Genomic DNA, 20229 nt, shown 5'->3' with positions numbered 1-20229 from the left:
AAGGAGCAGGGGTGAGGAAGCAGCTCCGTGGGGACCTGCCATCGAAACGGCCTTCCAGCTGCGATGCTGGGAAAACCCCCAGACTCAAATCCCACGGCCGGCGCAGCCCGTCCCGTGCGCCGATGCTGGGAGGGCTGAGGTGCTTTGGAGCCAATGCCATCTGCTCCTGAAACTTCATCCCACATGTCCCCGGGGACCCCGCGGCCTCCAGGCTGCCTCGCTGCATCCTGGTCCCCCTCCGTTTCCTCTCTGCCTCTCTGCCGGGAAATCTGCCGGCTTTTGTCAGAGGTTTGGGAGAGCATCTCTGCTCAGCAAAGAGAAGTTTGAAATTCCTTTCCTGGAGAAAAATGTGCCGTCCAGGCAGTGGGTTTCTGGCTGTAGGGACAGCACCCCAGAAGGAATTTGGTTTGGATTCCTCATGGAAAATCCTGTGAGGGGACAAGGGAGAAAAAGCCCCCATTCCCTTATAATTACATGTGGGTTTCCCACTTCATTCATTGTTGCTTTGCCTTCATGGGTGTTTACATAAATGTCATTTCTCTTTGGCTGGCTCCCCGTGGCAACCCAGGGGGCCCCTGTTCAGGAAATAGGAAGAAGAATGAGTTTGTTTAACCATTTGGGGCTGGAGGGCCAGTGTCTGCGTGAGACCTCTTTGATAGGGTGGGATCCTTGCTTCTCTCCCTTTGGGTCTCCTTTGGGCTAAGGTGTGACTACGGAAGGAGACCTCTTCCGTGGCTGACCCTTCCCAGGCATCCCCACGGCCCCGATCATTTCCGTGTTGTGGCACCTGCAACACTATTGTGTCTGCTGGTTTGTGTGTGTGTTTCCGCCAGACTGTTCCATGTGGCTGGCGCAGCGTCAGGGATGATGGCCAGGTTGGCTGGTGTGTGGGGAGGGGCCTACTCTGTGTGGGGCACTGGGTACTCCAGGACCGAGGAGACAGCACTGTTCTTGATGGGTAGGGGGCAGTCACAAGATCCCACCCACCCAAGTCAAAGACAGCCCCGGTTGGGCCCGTGGGGTCATTCCCTGAGTGCCTGGCCTACTCCCCCAAGCGTGGAGGACAGGGTTCACAGGGGCTTTCACCCCAGAAGCCCCGTACCCATTTGGGTGACTGGAGTGTTTGGGCTGACTCCCCACCCCGCCCCACCTCCCCGGCCACATACCCTCCCTACTTCCTGTTATGTCACTGTCTGAGCTGCCCTTGTCATTGTCAGATAGGACAGAAGCATTCCCTAGGGGCATTCACAGAAGGGGAAGACCCCATCCTTAAGAGAGCGCCCCCACCAGCCTCCAGCCGTGCCCAGCTTCCTGTGTTGTCAAAGATCTCAGTGCTTTTTTCGGAAGCTGTTGGTTGACTGGCGGAAGCTCTTCCGTTACCCCATGCCCCGTGCACGTTGAAGTCTTGGGTCAGCTTTCCCATACCACCCGAGGGTTCTGGGCGCCCTCCTGTTCTCCTTGGCCAAGTGCACGGGAAGAATGACTGTATTTCAGGACTGGTGATCTCGGGAGAGCCCTGCTTCCAGCACAAATCACAGCCCTTGGCCGAGACTCCATTCCCTGACTCCTGCCTCCAGCGGCAAGCTTTGATTTGTTTATTGAGCCCCGATCTGGTTCCTTGGACAGGTAGGGGCCTGTTCTCAGGAGCTCCGTGGAGCCGCAGGAGGCCTGCCCGGGACCGCTCCTGGGGGTGTGGGCCGTGCAGGTAACTGTCAGGCGAGCCTGTTCTGGAGCAGCAGGCGGGGAAGCCAGGGGAGGCCCCTGTCTAATTACAGGCCCTTCAGGCTGCCCATCTCCCAGCGGGCTCATTGGGAGCCTTGTCCACGTTTGGTGGAGGGGCGGGTGGCAACATCTCTCCCGCCGTGGCTCGTCCCTGGGCCGTGGGTGCGTGAGCGGGGTCCAGATGCTCCCCTCATCTCTTTCTCTGTTACCACCTCTGGGAACCAGACCCGAGGGTGCAGAAGAGCAGCCCTGCCAAGTCCAGGGGTTCCGAGTTCTCATTGGGACTTTGCGTGGGGCCCTGAGCTGCCGCTTGCCCCCTGGGCGGGCCGTTCCCCCTATGAGAGCAGAGTTAGTGCTCGGCCCGTGGGAGGTGGTTTCCAGGAGGAGGGCCCGGGCCTTGGTTTGAGGGCGGCAGCATCGGGCAAAGGGTCTGCCAGGTGGAGGCCACCCTGTCCGCTTACTCCGCTCGCCCTGGCTGTTCCAACCTCAACTGAGTTTTCAACGTTTTGGTTTGGGTTCCGTAGCTGGATCATGGCAGAAGCACCCCCAAATTTCTTGTCCCTCTCCTGAAGCTGGGGGCAGGGGACAACTTCTGAGATGTTGGCTCCAGAGCCGCCAAGGCTGCACTTGGAACCCCAGCTCTGGGTTGGGGGTGAGTCACCAACACTGACCCGCACTTGGCCTTGGGGAAGGAGGGTCCCGTGGAAATGCTGTGGTGCTCCCCGCTGTGCTCCATTGCGCCTGGCTTAGGGCCTCCCCCTCTGTGCCCCCAGAGTCCTGCCAGCCCCTGCCCTGCCCTGCGAGTGCCAGGCCCTGAGTGCCCAGTTATCTGACGGTCATCGGAAGCGTGTCCTTGCTGGTGTCCCCAGCGGAATGCGCACGGACCTCCCCCTGCCTCCCTGGCCCGCGTCTCGGTGCCTGTCACCAGGCCTCTGACAGCAGATAAGATTTTCCTTGCCCAGAACAGGACGGTGAATTCACCTTCCTGCGTGGAGGACCCCCCCCATATTGGGTGGGGACCTTTGTGTCCTGTCTGTTGCTAGACCATGGACTTGTGTAGAGATGGCGTTCTATCAATCTCGGTCTCCGGGTGCCAGACCTCACAGGAGCTCTGCTTAGTTCATGTTGGAATGAATGCACTCTGGTCAGCGCGGCGTGACTGCAGCTTCTCATCTCCTGTCCAAATACTCTGTGGTTTCTGTCCGGCCAGCTCGGGAGAGCCTTCCACGAGCAGCCACGGTCCTGCTGTCCTTACACGTGCTCTTCTTGGGGCGTTTTCTTCAGGATCTGAATGCATTCTTCCCGGGGCAGGGGACTGGACCAGATGACCCTGGCCCTGCTCCGTGCCTGGTTCCAGGGAAGTAGGGGACCAAGGAAAGGATCCTTGTCGTCACCCCCCCCACCACCCCCGTGGCTGGCTGTCAGCTGTGGGCTCCAAACACTAAAGACGGTGACAGCAAACCCACCGAGTCAGAGAATGGCTGTTGGCTGTGGCTGGTGGGCGCAGGTGGGCAGCGCAGCGCAGAGCGCTGTGGAGAGAGGTGGCACTTCCGTGGCAGGGCCACGTGTCCTGCAGGAGCTCTCTGCCTCTGGGCCTCATGCACCTGTGCCGGCCTTGCCCTGCGGACAACGACCACAGAGCGGAGGGAGGCTGTGGTGGGGGTGCAGACGCTGTGCTGACCATCGCTCTGCAGCGTGGCTGTGGGTCTGCCGGGGCAGCCCCTGTGACCGGCGCCGTCCTGCTGCCCGGGGCCCTCGGTCTTCATCTTGGGGAGTTTATTTAAGTAACGAGGCTGCCCGGTTCTCTACTTGGAAACTGAGGCAAAACGGTAAGGTCATCGCCGAAGCATTTTTAGGTGGGTGAGAAAGCTTCTTCCAAGACAATAAGTAAGGTCACTTAATCGGAATAAGTTTGTTTATTACAGAAGGAATGAGCTTTAAGCTGACCCCAGAGCCACCTCGCCCCAAGGCCGGCTTGCCCTGTGTGGACCTGAGAGCCTCCCCGCGGGCCTCCTGCAGCCTCTGCTCCCCGCAGCCCCCCTGGCGGGCTCCGGGGCTGCTGCGCGTGGGTCAGGACCGCGCATCTGAACGGTGCCCAGCAAGGGCTGTGCTGGCCTCTCCCGTTCGGTCTGCCTCCGCTTCGGGGAGGTTACAGCTCATGGCACAAACCCATTCTCCTCTCCTGGGTTCCTCCCCCTTGCAGGCGGACACCAGGGCGCGGGCCCAGGAAGCAGGTCGCTCAGCCCCATGGGCTCAGTGACTTGCCCGCTGAGGCCAGATTGGCGGCAGTGGAGCTGGGACCCCCCTCCTGTGCGTCCCCTACTCAGGTTTAGTTGAGCCCCTCCTAGCCCCCTGGGTGAGGCCTGCCGTCCCAGCGAGGGAGGTGGTGGCTCCGGGTGGAAGGCGGGAAGTTGGGGGCAGTGGGGAGCCCGGTTTGGCTCCAGTGGGCGTTCCTGTGGCAGACGAGGGGAGGGTAGGATGGGGTGGGGTGGCCGGAAGACCCCCGTCTTTGGTGGAGACCGGGGCCCCGGTGCCAGCCGCTCCTCCGCTGACTTGGTATAGGCCGGCTCCCTAAGGACCGGGTCTGCGTGTCTGCGGCTCCTGACTGCCCCCCTCGTCTGCAGTCAGTGCTCACTGCTGGGACGGCCTGGCTGCCCACTCCCCAAGTTCAGCGAGGCGATGGGTGTTTCAGGCACGCAGTTTCTCACGTGGGGCCAGTGCCCTGCCCCCCCCCCCCCCCGGCGGCTCTGGATGACCCTGTGGCCTTACACACGTGACCCGCCCCCTCTGAGCCACAGTCCAGCGTCCAGAGGGCATGATAGCAGTTAACACTTCATGGGTTGGCGTGAGGATGAATGGACATAAAACAGAAAATGTGTGGCCTAGGACCTGGACAGGGAAAGCACCAAGTGGAGGTTACCTCGCGGCTGCTGTTGTCATGCGTTCCAACCACGTGGCAGCCCTGGGCTGAACAGGGTAGGGGTGCACATGAGGCAGACCTTCTGGAAGCTTCCAGTCCAGTTAGGCGGTAGGTACACACCAGCTCTAGGACCTACCACGGGTGTCCCCAGGAAGGCTGCTCATTTACGATGGGGACTCAGCAAAGGCTTCAGGGCCTGGGAGTGTGGAAGTGCTCCCCCTGGGCTCCCTGGAATTTCCCCCTAGACACACAGGAGAGCAGCTGAGAATCGGGGCAGCAGGAGAGGCAGGACAGGAGGGGCAGAGGAGGGGCTCGGGGCGGTGTGGTGGCCGCCTGTCCAGTGCAGATAGCAGCTTCCACAGGGGGGCCAGTCCCCCGTGCTGCTCCTGGGCGTGGTGAGCTCCTCAGGCCGCCCACCTCCGGGAGCACTGTCCACACAGCACCCTCACAGAAGCCTGCTTCCTGCTTCCTGCTCGCCTGGCACAGGTTGCTCAGCTGACCTTTGCCATCCTTCCAACAGTCTTGGCTGCCTCCCCAGCCTCCTGCAGGGCTCACAGTGGAACCAGAGCACCTGGTCTGTCTCCCCAAGGCTGCTGGGACCTTGCGTGTGCGCACCAGTTGCCGCTTCTGTCTTTGTCACTTCCTCACACGCTCAGCCAGCAGCGCGTCTTGGACACGAGCAGTAGGGTGCAGAGATCCTCCTGGGCCTGAGACCCAGGCCTGGCCTGCTGGAGCCGCGTGCCGCCGGCTCCTGGGGTGCGGCTGGGCCGGGCCCGTTGCGGGCCGTGGGGGATGAGCCAGTGGCCTCTGTCTGCACCTCACTTTCTGCCTCCGGTGCGGGAGCAGGAACTCCCATCTGCTGCTAGTTCATGGGACTGTGGGGGAGACTGAGTCAGGGCTGGGAGGCTGGTTGTCTGAGGGTCCCAGGGTTTGCTGGCTGGGTTGGGGGTGAGGGAAGCCCCTCTGTGTGTGCGGCTCCGGGCTGTCTCCTCACTGCGGGGCTTTCCAAGGACAGCTGGGGAGCAAAGAGCTAATGACCACCATGGGGCACTGGGAGATGCTGTACTAAAATTAAAATTAAACCTCGAGCCACCAGAGGCCCCGCTCCCACTGGGGCCTGTGCTGCCTTATAAAAGTGGGGCTTCAGTGAATTCTGGCTTGTTGCCTTGTTTTCATGGTTGCCCCTCCAGCAGCATTCTCAGGGTTTGGGATGGGGGAGGGAGCAGCCTAGGGCCTCTAACAGATTTGGGTGGGTGCTGCCAGAGATGGCTCAGGAAATCCGGGGGCCACCCCCAGAGGCTGCTGGCTCCTGCCATCACTTCCTCCACCGGACCCAGCCTGTGCAGAAGACTGAGCACCTGCCTGGGTGTGTGTGTGTGTGTGTGTGCAGAAGACTGAGCACCTGCCCGGGTGTGTGTGTGTGTGTGGCGGGGGTGCTGGTTCTGGTAGCAGTGTCCCCACATCCCGGAGGGGATGCTGAGCGGGTTTTCCCTTGTCCCTCCCGCCTAGAGACCTGGGATGAGCCGAGTTCACCCTTTGTGGTTGCTGAATGTGGCATGTTCATTCCCACTGTCCCCTCTCTTCAGGGTGAGGCTTGGGGCTTCCTTCTGTATTAAAGGGGCCTGCTTCTAGTTCACTCTGACCTGCAGGTTCCGGCCTGGGGCCCTGTGGGCCCTTTTTTCTGAGATGGACGGTGAGTCCTCATGAGCACTTGCTAGTGCCAGGAGCAGGGAGGGTGAGTAGGACATCACAGGGCGAGGAGCCCACCGGCCGCCCACTGCCTGGGCTGCAGAGCTGGCTTAGTGCTGGGAGCTGGCCGTGGATGTGGACACAGTCCCCGCTCTCCTTTATTGGGGAGCCCTCAATAAAGCCTTCATAGCTTTGTCAAGATATCATTCACACGCCATAAAGTGCACTCTTCTGAAGTGTACAATTCAGCTGTTTTTAATGCATTTGGAAAGTCATGCAGTTGCCACCACCAATTCCAGAACACTCTCGTCCTCTCAGAAGAGACTGTATCCATTAGAGCCACGTGCTCTGCAGCTCCCTGCCACATTCTGTCTGTGAATTCGCCTGTTCTGGATGTTTCACTAAGTGGAACCCAATGCGCCTGGTTTTTTTCACGCGCTGCGATGTCCTCGAGGTTCACACTGTGGCAGGTGCCGAAGCTTCGTTCCTTTTCGTGGCTGAATAGTACTCCACGCGGCGGCCTCGCTGCGGCTGCGTTCTGTTTACCGGTCCGTCCGTAGCCGGGTGTCAGGGATGTTCCTGTGTTTTCAGTGCCGTGGATCCTGCCGCTGGGAGCGCGGGTGTCCGGGTCTTGGGGCGGGCATGTGCTTTCACTTCTCTTGGGGACCTGCCCGTCGCGTGGCCGGTAGTTGGCAGTTGGTTTGCCAGCAGTGGGTGCATCATGCTCGGCCCCCACCCAGCTCTGTGTTTCTTGCGCTCCCCCCTCCCCCACGGGTCTTGAATCTGTGTCTGGACAATTCCCCAGGGCTCCAGGGCCGGCTCAATGGCACATGGTGACTGGGTGGGTTTGGGGGTCGGTGTGGGGGTGCGGAGGAGCCATTTGGGTCTGCAGCTGAGCGCTGGCTTCTGGTTCCCTTCTGCCCGTGCCCAGAACTAGGCAGAGGGGGAAATGGAAGGTCTGCACGTCCTCCCTCCCGGGCGATAGGGAAGCTGCGGCCGCACTCCTGCTTGTGAGAGAGGAAGTGGGTGGAGGGAGTGGCTGGGTCCCGTACCCCCTCCCCTCCATAGGAAGGGGGGGATGGACTGGGGTGTGGGAGCGGCCTTTTTTTTTTTTCCTGAGAGAACCCGCTCCTCCTGCCCTCACTCGCCAGGGCTCCAGGGATGCGCTTCCTGCGGGGGAGGGTGGAATTGCGGTGGGGGGGGTGCTGCCTCTGGGATCCCAGGAGGGGGCGAGGGCGGCGGCGGTGGGAGTATCTGCCCGGGCGTCACACACACAGAAAAGTTAGGCTCAAACGGACACGTGTCCATTGTCATCTGAAACCACCACGTGAGCCCAGAAATCGAAGACCCCTCCTGCCCAGCACCCGCTCCCCTGCAGCCCGAGTTGAGCGCACCGGGAAGGGCCAGGTTGGCGGGGCTGGGAAGCGGTGAGCGGGCGGGCGGGCGGTGAGCGAGCAGGCGGTCAGGCCCGGGCCAGGCTCTCCCCCTCCCCCCCTTCTCCTCCTCCTCCGGCCGCAGCTGGAGGGGCCTCTGCTGCTTGCCAGATCACAGGCAGAAATTACCATATGAATGTGGCTCCTTCCCGGAGCCGGGGGCTGAGGGACCTGGGAGGGGACGGGCTCCCAGCCCCAGGGCCTCCCGGTTCTGCGCTGGCGGCGGCGATCCGGCGAGGACGCCGACTTTTCTGATCCGCCGGCAGGTAACCCCAGGGTGCAGAGGATGCGGGGCAGGCTGGGGTCTGCCTGTGGGCCAGGTCCCGTGAGGGGGGACCCCACAGACGGACACGTTACTGTGGTGGTGGTTTCTTTGGTCTCATTTCTAGAGTGGCGGCTAATTAGGGCAGGAAACGTGGAAGCCAAGGAGGAACAGGAGACTGGGACTGCGGGCAGTAAAGCAGGTTTGAGCGCCTTGTAGATGGTGAAGTGCCCATGCATAGCCCGGCCCTGGGGTCCGCGCTGCTCTGGTGGCCCAGCGGCCCCTTGTGTCTGAGCCTGTGGCCGAGCCCCTGGTTGCGTCTCAGTTAATAAATTCCCTTTGCCATTTGTTCCAACTGCTTTTAAGCTTGGGCTGGAGGTGTGTCACATGGAACAGCTGGGCCACAGGTTCAGGGAGGGCAGGAAAAGTCACCCTGGGGCTCTGCAGCTTACTGGCAGACCCCGGCTCCCAGGCACGTGTCTTTGGGGTTGTGCAGTGACCGATGGCCTGGTCCCTCCACATACAGGATCTACTTGTCACTGGGGCACTGGCCAGGCTGGCTGTAGCTGGGGGAGAGGCTCGGGGCAGTGCCCGGGGTGGCCCTAAGTGTTCTGCTCTGAGCCCCTGCCCACCGGCCTGGCCTGCCTGCCTGCCTGCCTGCCCGCCCGCCCCAGGCTCTGCCTCTACTGTGCCCCGAGGAGAGCCCCGCCGGTCGGCGGGTGAGGACGGGGCTAGGGATCCGGTCCTGCCACAGGCCACCAGGCTGCCCAGTGTCCACCCGCCTCTCCTCAGCGGGCGCCCTTCCCCCCACCATTTCCTGAGCAAAGTTTCCTGAATGGGCAGGAGCCGTCCCTGGAAGTGCATCCATCCATCCTTCCTCTCGGGTGCTCCGTGGCTGCAGAGGATGACGAAGGCTGGAAATGGTTAACGTCCAGCTCACAGGCTACCGCACTGAGAGCCGCGGGGAAGCCCGTGGGAAAGGATGCCGGCCAGCACTTTGGGGGCCAGGGCGGGAGAGGCGCCACCTGGGTTGGCAGGGGAGCAGTGGCCGGCCCCCCACGATGTTCTGGGAAGAGAGGAGGGCTGGAGGAAGGGCAGCGAGCTCCTTATTCATTCAGTGAACAACCTGGGGAAACAAGGGGGGTTTCTCCAGGAGCAGGGGGCAGGGGAACCTCTCTGAGGAGCCTTGTTTGCGGAGCTGATAGGAGCCAGGGAGACTGGCAATGGACCCAAGCTGGAGAGCTGGGTATGGGCCTGTATCTTACGAACAACGACTTAGCGCACTGACTGTGCCACGCGTGGTTCTGCGTGCCTCGTGAAGAATCTTGTTTGATTCTCATAACGCTCTTGGGAGACGAGTGTTACTATTCCATTTACACATAAGAAAATGGAGGCACAGAGAGGTTAAGTTCCTTGCTCAGGGTCTCACAGCGAGTGCGGTGGGGGGTACCACTCAGCACCGGTATCCGAGGTGGACAGAGGTCGCCATTTAATGCACAGAGGGTGGGCGGTCTCCTGGGGAGAGCATCCGCCGGGGACCAGGACTGATTCTGCTGGTGGAGGAGGGGCTTGCAAAGAGTCTCAGCCCCAGTAGCCTCAGACGGAGGAGGCAAAGCCGAAGAGGCTGGCACGGAAGCCCAGAGAAGCGAGCGTGTCGGGAGAGGAAAGGCTGGGGCGGTCAGGGCCTGTTCCCTGCACCTTGGGGTGATGGGTGACCCCTAAGCACTTGGCTCTGAGAGGCTTGGTGGCTGTGTCTACTCAAAACCCCAAGCCCATAGGTGCACCCAGACTTCATGGCACAGCGCAGAGGGGTAGATGGACTGTACCTGCTTCTTTTCTCTGCCGTGTGACCTACTAGGCGCAGCGCTGTCTGGATCCTGCCCACAGCCAGCATCCCACCCCGGGCCTGGGTGAAACACAGTAGTGTTTCAGGGCTGATGGAAGTGTCTGTCCCCAGGGCTGGCTAGGCAGCCATCCACGCACACGGCTTTTTCCTGGGAAGGGCCTGGGGTAGAGGGGTGGGTGTGTTTCCGAGACGACTCGGAGGGGCAGGCAGTCCATCCCATGTTCCCTTCAGAGAGCATGTGACCTTCGGGTGGGTCCTCCGATTTCACAGGGTCCTCCTTGGGTTTATTCACTGGGTGAGTGGCTCCTGTGGGGGACCAGGGGCTGGAGGGGGCAGGGGCGGGGAGCATTGGGGTCTTGAGGACGTGGGGGGCCTGAGCAGCCCTGCTGGCAGGTGGGCACAGTGGGGGAAGATGAGGGAGCCGTGGAAGGGTCCTTGCTGATCCCCAGGCCCTGAGCCCACTGCTTCCAGACCCTCTGCCCTCCTGAGCAGGAGGGACCCAGAGGTGGGAGAGCAAATGACAGCAGCTCTCTCCACTCCCCTCCGTGCAGAGCTAGGGCTGCAGATGCATGGGTGACCTGAGTCAAGATGATCCAGAGCTGCTAACCCCGCCCCTGCTGTCCCCCACCCTTCCTGGACCCTCAGCCCCTGGGCGGTGGTATTCGATGTCCATCTCCCTGCTCCGGGGGTCATCTGGCCAGCCTTCTCTTCTGGCCCAGGAATGTGCCCCTCCCTGTTCAGCCCCCTCCCAGTCTCTGCCTCCGCCCTCCTGAACGGTGCTCTGGGCACGCGGTCCCTTTAGGTAGGACCCCCACCACCCCACCCCACCCCAGGCCTGCCCAGAGCTGCACAGATGCGAATTGTTTCATAACTTTGGGGGGGGGTGAATTTTTGGTATCTTTGTCTAGTAGCCCCTGCGGGGCGAGGCTGCCCTCTTGCACCCGGGAGCCCTGTCTGCTTTTTGTTTTCTCAGATGACTTCATCAGCTGGGGGAGGAGGAACCCCCAGCACCCCCAGCCTCTGTCCGGTCTTACCCCCAGCTCTGGGGAGCATCTGCTGACAGGCCTGCTGATAGGAGACGGGGCAGGGGGAGGGGAGGCCTCACCCCCCTCCTTAGGGGACATCCCTGATAAGAGGAAATTCCACGCTGTGACACATGGCTCACATGGCTCGCTTCCACCCATCCACAGGGGAGGGTCTTCTCTTTCTCTTTTTAACTTGGCAAATATTTGCCAAGAACTAACGGAATCTCTGTGGTCAGCTGGCCCCTTCGGACCTGGTGGGCGGGCTGGCCGGGGCTGGATTCTGGGTTTGCTTTGGGGTGGGGGCCCATCATGCTGGAAGTTTCTCTGGGGTGGGAGGAGGCTCCGGGGGGTGGGAGAGCACAGCCCCTGATCCTGCAAGGGCGGTGGGTGGTGGAAAACGGAATAATAAATAAATCCTTGACACAGGAAGTCGGAGGGCTCATCCCGGCCCCGGCTGCGAGTCAGTTCTGCAGGCTGCTTTTCAGGAAGCGAACATGGGCGGCTGGCAGGTTGGAGCCTGCTCTGAGCGAAGACTGATGTCTCAGTGGGCTGCTGAGCCTGGCCGAGAGTCACTGGAAGGAGGAGGCCAGGCTGCAAATACAGAGCAGAAGAGGGCCTCTTCCAGAAGGGGGTGGGGTGTTCTGGTGAGAGGTGGCCGCTGTCCAAATCTGACTCTGCCGACTCTCGGGCCAACTGAAACGAAGACCTTCTCGAGATTCCTTCCTGCACGATAGAGGAGAAGCTTGCTTTCACGCGTTTGGCGGGAGCAATGCCCAGGAACCTTGGCGGGCAGTAGGAGCGGGGAACTCCCCGCCCCCCCCCCCCGCCTTTGGGGCGCCTCCGGCCCCTGAAGGAATGAATGAATGAGTCGGACTGGGATGGCACTGTCACTACTGTCCCTTTCCAGGTCAGCAAAGGGCACGGGGTCCTGGGAGACCCTGCTCAATTGATGCACACTCCCACGGGGGCTCCTCACACACAGACCACTACCACCTCCTCCTCCTCCTGGGAAAGGAAAGGAGCTTGGAGCCTGAGAAAACTGCAGGCCTTTGCATTTGCAAATCCCTCCTTTCTCCGGAGAGGCTAGAGGCTTGAGCCTTTGTGCTCCGTTTCTAAGCCGAGTTTCAGACCAGAGGGCAAAGGCTCAGATTTCTGGCATCCCGGTTCCTGACCAGGCGCTTCCTGCCTCGTACAAAGTGTGAAGTGTAATTTGATTTGGAATTACTTATCGAATTAGATGAGGCATGTGTGCTTTTGAAATTCAGTCCTCAATGGCCGCCTGCACAAATTTGCAAAATTTGGTCATTTATATTCAGTGTTTCCATCTTTAGAAGGGAACAGGAAGTTCCCCTGCGATGTTTATAGGGAGCGTGTAGCCGCTTGGGTAGGTGAAGGGGGGACTTGGAGAAAGGAGCAGGGAGTGGAGTAAGTGAGAGGAGGTCCTGTTTTCAAAGCCCTGCAGGGAGAGGGCCCCTCCCACTGCACCCTCCCTGCCCACCCCCAGTAGTGCATGTTGCTAGTTCTCACTGGTCCTCCCTGCTGCAACTCAGGGAGGGGGACGCCCTGGCTGTGAAATATTTGCTGAATGAATCTGTATTGTGGTCCTGGTCCCCTAGGACCCTATGATCTTTTTTCCCCCAAAGATTTTATTTATTTATTTGAGAGCGTGAGCACAAGTAGGGGGAGCGGCAGGCAGAGGGAGAAGTAGGCTCGATGTGGGGCTCGATCCCAGGACCCTGGGATCATGACCTGAGCCGAAGGCAGATGGTTCACCAACTGAGCCACCCAGGTGCCCCAGGACCCTGGGATCGTCGTCCACAGTTACTGTTTATAGCCATTTCTTCAGTGGCTCCGTAGCCTCCGTGTGTGTGTGTGTGTGTGTGTGTGTGTGTGTGTGTGTGTGTTTGTGTCTGGTCCCCAGCCCCACTGACTTCCCCAAGTTGACCAACAATAGCATCTTCCTCTCCTGCCACTTCGAGGAGAAGTGGGCAGTCATCTCTGCGGCCCCTGTGAGTCGGTCAGCTCATCTGGGGCGAACTCCAGCAGGTGGGGTTTTAGGGCGCAAACGGGCATTCTGCGCTCTGCTGGTGGATCCTTCTGGGAGCTTCGGCAAGGCAGCAGGTGTGCCAGGCCTCTGGCATACCAGGGTTTGCGTACTTGGGCCCCCTGCCCTGGGAGTTCTGCAGCCTCGAGCAGGCCCTGGAATCTCGGATCCCCAAACTGGGCCCTGTGGCTGCTGTCGAGGAGCTTGGCCAGCCAGGCTTGGCCTTCAGGTGATTTCCTCCCCAGTTATGGGGGCTAAAATGCTAATGCCCCTTGATAGGCTCAGGGCTTCCCTGAACAGGAATCCCTTTCCAGTTGGAGGAGCATCCCCTGGCAGCTCCTGGGGAGAGAGGGGCGAGAGCTCTGGGCCTCCCGTCCCTGCCCCCCCCCCCCCCCCCCCCCCGCAGCAGACACCGCCTGGGTCTTGGCTAGAGGACCTGGCCCATGGAGTCACCCTGCCCGACTTCAAATCCCGGCTCTGCCATGCTCCAGCTCTGGATCCCTGTCAAAGACCAAAGCGCTGTGGGCCTGTTTCCTCGTCCGTGACGTGGGGGTAGTAACAGTATCTGGCTGAGCAGGTAGTCACGCCGGGCCGTGAGTTAGCGCACGCGTGACGTCTAGAATGGCACCTGGTGCACCGCGAGCCCCCAGTAGACGCTGGCTGTTGTGATCAGCGTCAGGCCTGCATTTGTTCTTTTATTCATTCAACAACCATCGAGTGTGGGCTCTGGCTTTGCGACTGTCCATGGAGGGAGGGAGACGTGGGAGAGAACCGCGCGCATCATAACGCAGGCCTTGTGGAGACTGCTTGAACGCAGGTACAGGCTCCTCCAGGGAGCCACAGGGCCGAGCCAGTGTGGCGTCCGGGTCAGGGCCTGCAGGACTGTGCGGGCCCGTGGGGAGCTTAGACGGGAGGGCAGGAGCGGCTCTGGTCACTGTCCCCCTGGGACTCCCTGCATTGGGGCCTCACCCGCCTTGAAGAAGCTTCTTGGTGAGGGGGGGGTGGGCGACGACACAAGGAGCGTCAGCCGCCTGCTCCGGGCCATGGACTCAGGTGCTCTGGTGGGGTCTGCAGATGTCCCAGAAGGTGGACTCCAGGCCCCGGGGGTGGGGGAGCAGCCCCAGAGCCCTCTCCTGTGGGCATCGTTACACAGTGAGCTCAGACTGACCGCTGGCACCACTTGGGCTAGGGTACGCTGGGAGATGGCTCTGCTGAGCCTGGAGGATGGTGGCTGGAAGGCAGTTTTCTCCAGTTGAGGCCTTGCGGTGGGGGGGGGGGGGGGGAGAAGAGGCCCTGGTGCCCCCAGGAACCTCATCATCTGGCCCCCGAGTGGGTCTACCTGGATCTGCTTGGTGACTCTGGTTCCCTTCGTGGGCCCGTCGGGTAGCCTTCTAGGCGTCTGCGGACCGGTTGGCCTTGCTTTCTGCCCAGGCACTGCGAGTGGGTAGTTATTGAGCACGGCATGTTCAGACCACGGTGTCAGTGTCCCCAGGCTCTGAGAGCCAGGCATGGAGAGGATTGGGGTGAGCTAGGGGAACGGCATTGGCTTGACTCCAAGAGCACTGTCCTGGGGCCTGCTGTGACGCCGGTGCCCCATGGCAGCAGCTCTCCTGCTCGGAGCAGTCAGGCATCGGCCCAGGGGCCGTGGCCCTGACAGAGCCACATCTGCGTTTGGCAGATGAGACTGATGCTCGGGGAGGATGGGACTTGTGGGGACAGTGCTGGGGTGCAGAACAAGGCAGCAAGACACACAGGGAAGCGGCAGGCCGATAGGAGGGACCCCTGGGTGTTGGTTTCCAAGTCAGGCCTTGCAAGCCTGCGGTGGAGAGCTGTCTCCTGCAGCTGCCCTGGAGCCGGGATGGCGCGTGAGTGGCTCCAGAGGCATCCCAGCCAACAGCTGGCTCGTTTCCGGCGGCCGCCTCCCAGCCAGGGGAGCCTCCCCCAGCCCCTGGCCCAGGGAGCTACAGCGGCAGTCTGATCCCATCATCCGTGGCAGGCCCTGGGTCAGGGGAGAATTGGTCACCTGGGGCAGAAGGCCACAGAGGGGGTTGGCTTGGGGCTGTCAATTACAGCCCCTGCTGTGGGCACACAGAGGAGCCAGGTGGCCAGGTGGGGCTGGGTGGAGCCCTGCACTTCCTTTCTGCTTTAGGACCCTGCCGCTCAACTCCTGAGAAAAGGCCAGCCCAGCAGGTGCATGTGCTGAAGGGGTGCGGGGGGGCAGGCCCCATCAGGCCAGCTGCCACCTGCCTGTGGGGGGTGGGGGCTCTCTCACAGGGCGTGGTAAATGGGCCAGGGCTCGAAATAGGGACCTGCAGAGAGAAATTGTCCACCACCCCCAGAATTGCCCTTTCTGGAAGCTGCAGGGCTGCTGACCCCAGGGCACCACCTGGCTGCATGGGGCTCCCGACCTCAGGCCTGAGTGTGGCGTCTGGGCCTCAGCCGTCTTCTGAGCCATAGAGCCGGCTGGTGGGCACTTGTGGGCACAGTTGGGTTCTTTTCAGTCCAGCGCCACTGGCAGCTTCCACTTTTCTTTCTGAATGTGACAGCTTTATTGAGATGACAGCTCCCGCACCAGACGATCCAGCCATTTAGGAAGTGCAGTGCAGTGGCATTTATTCCTGGTGGCGTTCAGCCGTCCCCTCTGTCACATTTTCATCACCCCGAAAGGAAATCCCCTACACTTGAAGCCACCGCTCTCCCCTCCGCCAGCCCCGGCACCGCTCGTCTACTTCTGTCTCCGTGGGTTTGCTGATTCCGGACGGTCACAGCGGTGGGATCACACCTAGGTGACCTTCTGCGGCGGGCTGAGCGGAACTCTGCATCGTGTTGGCAAAGGTTCGTCCCTGTTGGAGCAGGTGGCGGGATGGCACTGCTTTTGATGGCTGACGTTCCATTGTGTGGGTCCACCCACTGTCGTTCATCCGTTCTGTCAGTGCAGGTTTAGAGACTTCTTGAGTGCCGCTGTCCCGGCCTGGAGTTAGGGACGCCACGGCGTCAGGTTCAAGGGACCCGCAGAGTAGAGAGCAGCGCTGGGGGGCTGTGGTCAGGAACCATGGGGCCCAGGTTCCGCCCAGGTGGGCAGTGCCGGTGTGGTGGGGTGGGGGCCCTGCTAAGGGCCACGGGGAGCCACGGCCGGCCCCCCGAGGCCCCTGGCACCCACTGTGCAGTCCACGGAGAAGCAGTGAACCTGATAGGCTGGATACTCACAAGAACGCAGAGCAGGGACTCAGAGCCCTGCACAGCCGTGTTCACAGCAGCATTATTTGCAAAAGGGGCAAACGACGCGAGTGTCCGTTGGCGGATAAACAGTGGAACGTGATTCAGACGTGAGGAGGAAGGACATTCCGGCACCTACAGCAACACGGATGTGCCGTGAGGCCGTCCGGCTCAGCAAGAGGAGCCGGCACAGGACGGGGCTGCGTGAGGTCCATAGACCGGTCAGATCCACAGTCAGGAGCTAGACTAGAGGCCACTGGGGGGGGAGGGGGGGTGGCACAGGAAGTTAGAGTCCCGTGGGCGCGGTTTCTGTGAGGGTGATGGAAACATTCTGGAGGGGGCTGGTGGTGATGGCACACCATCGCGGATGGGCTGCAGGCCGCAGAGGCAGACACGAAGCATGGTCGAAACTTTATGTTCTGTAAATGTTACCACAACTGAGAGGATAATTAGGCTGGAGGAAGGGATGAGGCAGTGTGTAGGGTCACCCCAGCCTGGGTGGTCTCCGGCCTTCCTTCCATGGGAGAGGTTGGTGGCCTGGGGGGCAGTGACGTCACCCTGGGCTTGAGAGCCTCGGGGGGGGGGGGAAATTGTTGAGCCGGGGCTGCTGGGGGAGGGAGTGAGGCTACACGGGGGCCCACACCCCGAGATAAAACCGGCATCCCCTCGGAGGAGGAGGGGGAAGGAAGGGCATGGGAGTTTGCCCTCTCTCCACAGTGCCTTGCCCAAGAGGCAGGCAGGTGGTGCTGTGTGACCATGAGTAAGTTACTTAACCTCTCTGAACCTGAGTTTTCCATTTTTAAAAAATGGGGCTCCCCTGGGGTACCTGGCTGGCTTAGTCGATAGAGTGTGTGACTCTCAATCTTGGCGTTGTGAGTTCAGGCCCCAAGTTGAATGTAGAGATTACTTAAAAATAGAATCTTTTTTTAAAAATGGTGCTTGGGGTGCCTGGATGGTATAGTCCATTGGGCGTCTGACTCTTGGTTTCCGCTCAGGTCGTGATTTCAGGGTCATGGGATTGAGCCCTGCGTCGGGCTCCATGCTCAGTGTGGAGTCTGCTTGGGATTCTCTCTCTCTCCCTCTTCCTCTGCCCTTCCCGCTCAGGCTCGCTTGCTCTCAAATAAATAAATCTTTTTAAAAACGGGGGGCTCCCTCTTGTTCTCTTTCACTGATGAGGATGCAGAGAGAGTCATCTGGGACATAAATGTGAAATTTTCTTTTCTGTGAAGGACATCCCTTTCCTATTAATAGCATCTTGTGAAGTTCGGGTATGAGACAAATTCAGGGGCCAGGGCTGTGGGCAAGAGGATGAGGCCCCAGCCGCGGGGAGAGGTCACTGGGGGAGGTGGATTGGATGCAGGTCTGACCATCGTGGCGGCGGGGCTGTGGGCCAGGGGACACGCCCAAGATCTCGGTCATTCCATGACTATTGGGTGTCCCCCCCCATGCAGCTCTGGAGGTATGGGGGAGGGGAGGAGGCCAGCTGCCACCCTCCCTGGGGCCCACGGTGTGTGTCGGGGGCACACGGACGGTAATCACACGGCCCAGCAGTGAACGTGAGGCTTCGGGGTTGAGTAAATGCAGTGAAGGTCGTTGCATGTTGGCCTGGCTGCATCTGACTGCGTTTCAGGGGGAAAAATAAATCACTCTGTGGACCTCAGTTTCCCTGTTTGCAAAGGAGGTAGGTTGAACTAGAATTCTGTGCTGTCCAATAACTTTACCGTTTGCCCTGGGTAGCTTTTTAAACGTAAATGAATTAAAATTAAATAAAATGAAATACACACTTCCTCGGTTGGATCGGCTGCGTTTCCAATGCTCAGAAGTCACGTGTGAAAACAGGTGGCAGTTCCTCAAAAAATTAAAAATACAATGCCATACGACCCAACGATCCCACCGCTGGGGAGGTGCCCGGTGGAACTGGAAGCAGCGTCTGCAGATACTCGCACACCTGTGCTCACAGCAGCGTTACTCACAAGAGCGAAAACTCAGAAGTAAGTCGGCGTCCGTCCAGGGACGAATGGATACCCTCTGGCCACGCCAGGGACTCTTAGCCTTAAAAAGGAAGGACATTCTGACAGCTGCTGTAACGTGCGTGAACCTAGGGACATGCTGTTAAGTGAAATAAGCCAGCCCCCAAAGGACAAATGCTGTAAGAGTTCTCTTTATATGGGGGTCCCCAGAGCAGCCAGATTCGCCGATGGCAGAATGGAGGCTGCAAGGGGGCGGGGGGATGGGGAGTTAGTGTTTAATGGGGAGAGAGTTTCAGTTTTGCAGGACAGAAGGTGTTCTGGAGGTTGGGTGCACGACAGCGTGAATGTACTTAACACCACCGGACTGTGCACTCAGAATGGTTGTCGGTAAATTTCGTGTGACATGTATTTTACCACCATTGACAAGATTGTCCCGTGTGGCCCCATATTCGACAGAGCAGCATAGGGTCTTCCCATCCTAGAAGCCCTTTGGGACGGTGTTGGAGGTGGTCTCTGCTGTCGCTCCCGCCTGGCCGGAGCCCCCGGGTCCCTGGTGGCTCTCCGTGGAAAGCAGGCGTTCAGAGAAAGTGTCTCTGGGCAAGTTCGCCTGGTGGGGCCTCTGCTTTTCCCGCATGGACGTCCTGCCGGCGGACTCCACAGCCTGCCTCGTGGCCGGGCCGAGCACGGTCTCTGGCATCACCCCTGGTACCTGCGCCTGCGGCCGTTCGGGGAGGGAGAGGAGGGGCTCGCAGGAAGGGACCCTCACCTGTGCAAAGGCCAGGCCCTTCCTTCAGTTGGTGGGAAGGATGGGGCTTGTCGCGTTTTTGTTATTATTTCTCAAGCGGGGCGCTGGTGGGCAGGATGTTGGCTTTGTGGTTTGAGTTTCTGCAGTGGGTGTTGGTGCCTGGGGTGGGGGGAGCAGCTGGAGTGAAGGGGGGGTTCCAGGGGCTGCACCTCCCCCCATTGGGCTCGGAGGGGATGCGGGATGAATGTGGGAGTGGGTGGGGGGCCGGCCCAGGCCCGGACCGAATGGCTCTCAGACCCACCGGCAGATGGAAGCAATTTTTGGTCACGTGGGGCCGGGCTGAGCTGCCGGCCTGCGAGACAAGGCCCCAAGCCTGTGCCCAGGAAGCCGCCCGCAGCCACATGTTCAAGGCCAGATGCCGTGTTTGTCTTTGTTTATTTAAAGATGCTGGAGCTCGGGGACAGCCTTTCTGAAGACGGAGCAGAGGCAGATGCCTTCGGGGCGCTGCTGGGAGAGGCCCATCATTGCGCCTCCTGTGCCCCTTGCCTTTCCCTGGCGTGGGGGTGGGGGTGGGCAGCGGGGCCCCGGGGCAGTCCCTGCCCTCGCTTAGGAGCTCGACCCCAATTCTGCGAGTCTGCGAAGTAGGAATGCCGGCACTTTGTCAGGTTGAGAAAATGGGGAAGTCGAGCGTTGTTGTGCGGAGAAACCACCCACACTCCGATTTCTGGAATTTGTCAGTTGCTCATCCTTGTTGCGGAAGGAGAGGGTGCTGGCCCCCGGGGTCCGCTCCCTCTGACACTCCTGCAGAGCAGAGGTGTGGCCGCCGAGGTGCGAGCCGGCTGGGCCCACTGGGGTTTGGCACTGGGGTTTGGTTGCGGAGAGAGTCTGTCACTTCCCCAGGAAGTGGGAACAGTTTACCTGAAGTCCCCGCGGTGGTCTTCTGGCCTGGCAGCCCGTGTCCTGTGTCCTGTTGCTTGACCCTGCTTCCCCCCCCCCCCCGGCGGACACCTGGGAGCGGGGGTTCTGGGGCTGATGCCCAGGGAGGTGTCAAGATGCACCGTGTGCGTTCTTGGGAGGTGGGAGGGAGCTGACGGGTCAGCCCAGTGGTCGAGGGGTGGGAAGAGCCTGCGGTACAGGGAAGGCCTCCAGGGGAACCGAGAGGCTGGCTGACGAGAGGTGTGGTCAGGCGTGTGTGGCGTGTCCAGGGGTGCACCGGGTCATGGCCGATGTGCTCCTGCCAGGCCCTGGTGGGGACCCACCCTGTCCTGAGCACCCTGACCAGCTCCACTGGGGGAGTGCCCCTCATGTCCCCACTGGGTGCCTGTGGCCCTCCCTCCTCTAGGCCTCTGACCTGGGC

At 60.8% G+C, this 20229-nt stretch overlaps 1 protein-coding gene across 10 annotated transcripts in view; it reads left to right on the top strand.

The window, feature by feature from the left end:
• Window positions 1–20229, top strand: part of SEPTIN9 (septin 9) — a 150908-nt gene that overhangs the window by 118119 nt on the left and 12560 nt on the right. The gene's annotated exons all lie outside the window — the stretch shown is intronic.

Source organism: Ursus arctos, unplaced genomic scaffold (assembly GCF_023065955.2).
Source record: "Ursus arctos isolate Adak ecotype North America unplaced genomic scaffold, UrsArc2.0 scaffold_24, whole genome shotgun sequence".
Lineage (NCBI taxonomy): Eukaryota > Metazoa > Chordata > Mammalia > Carnivora > Ursidae > Ursus > Ursus arctos.
Note: the sequence above shows the minus strand (reverse complement) of the source record. Positions and strands in the feature narration are given on the sequence as shown.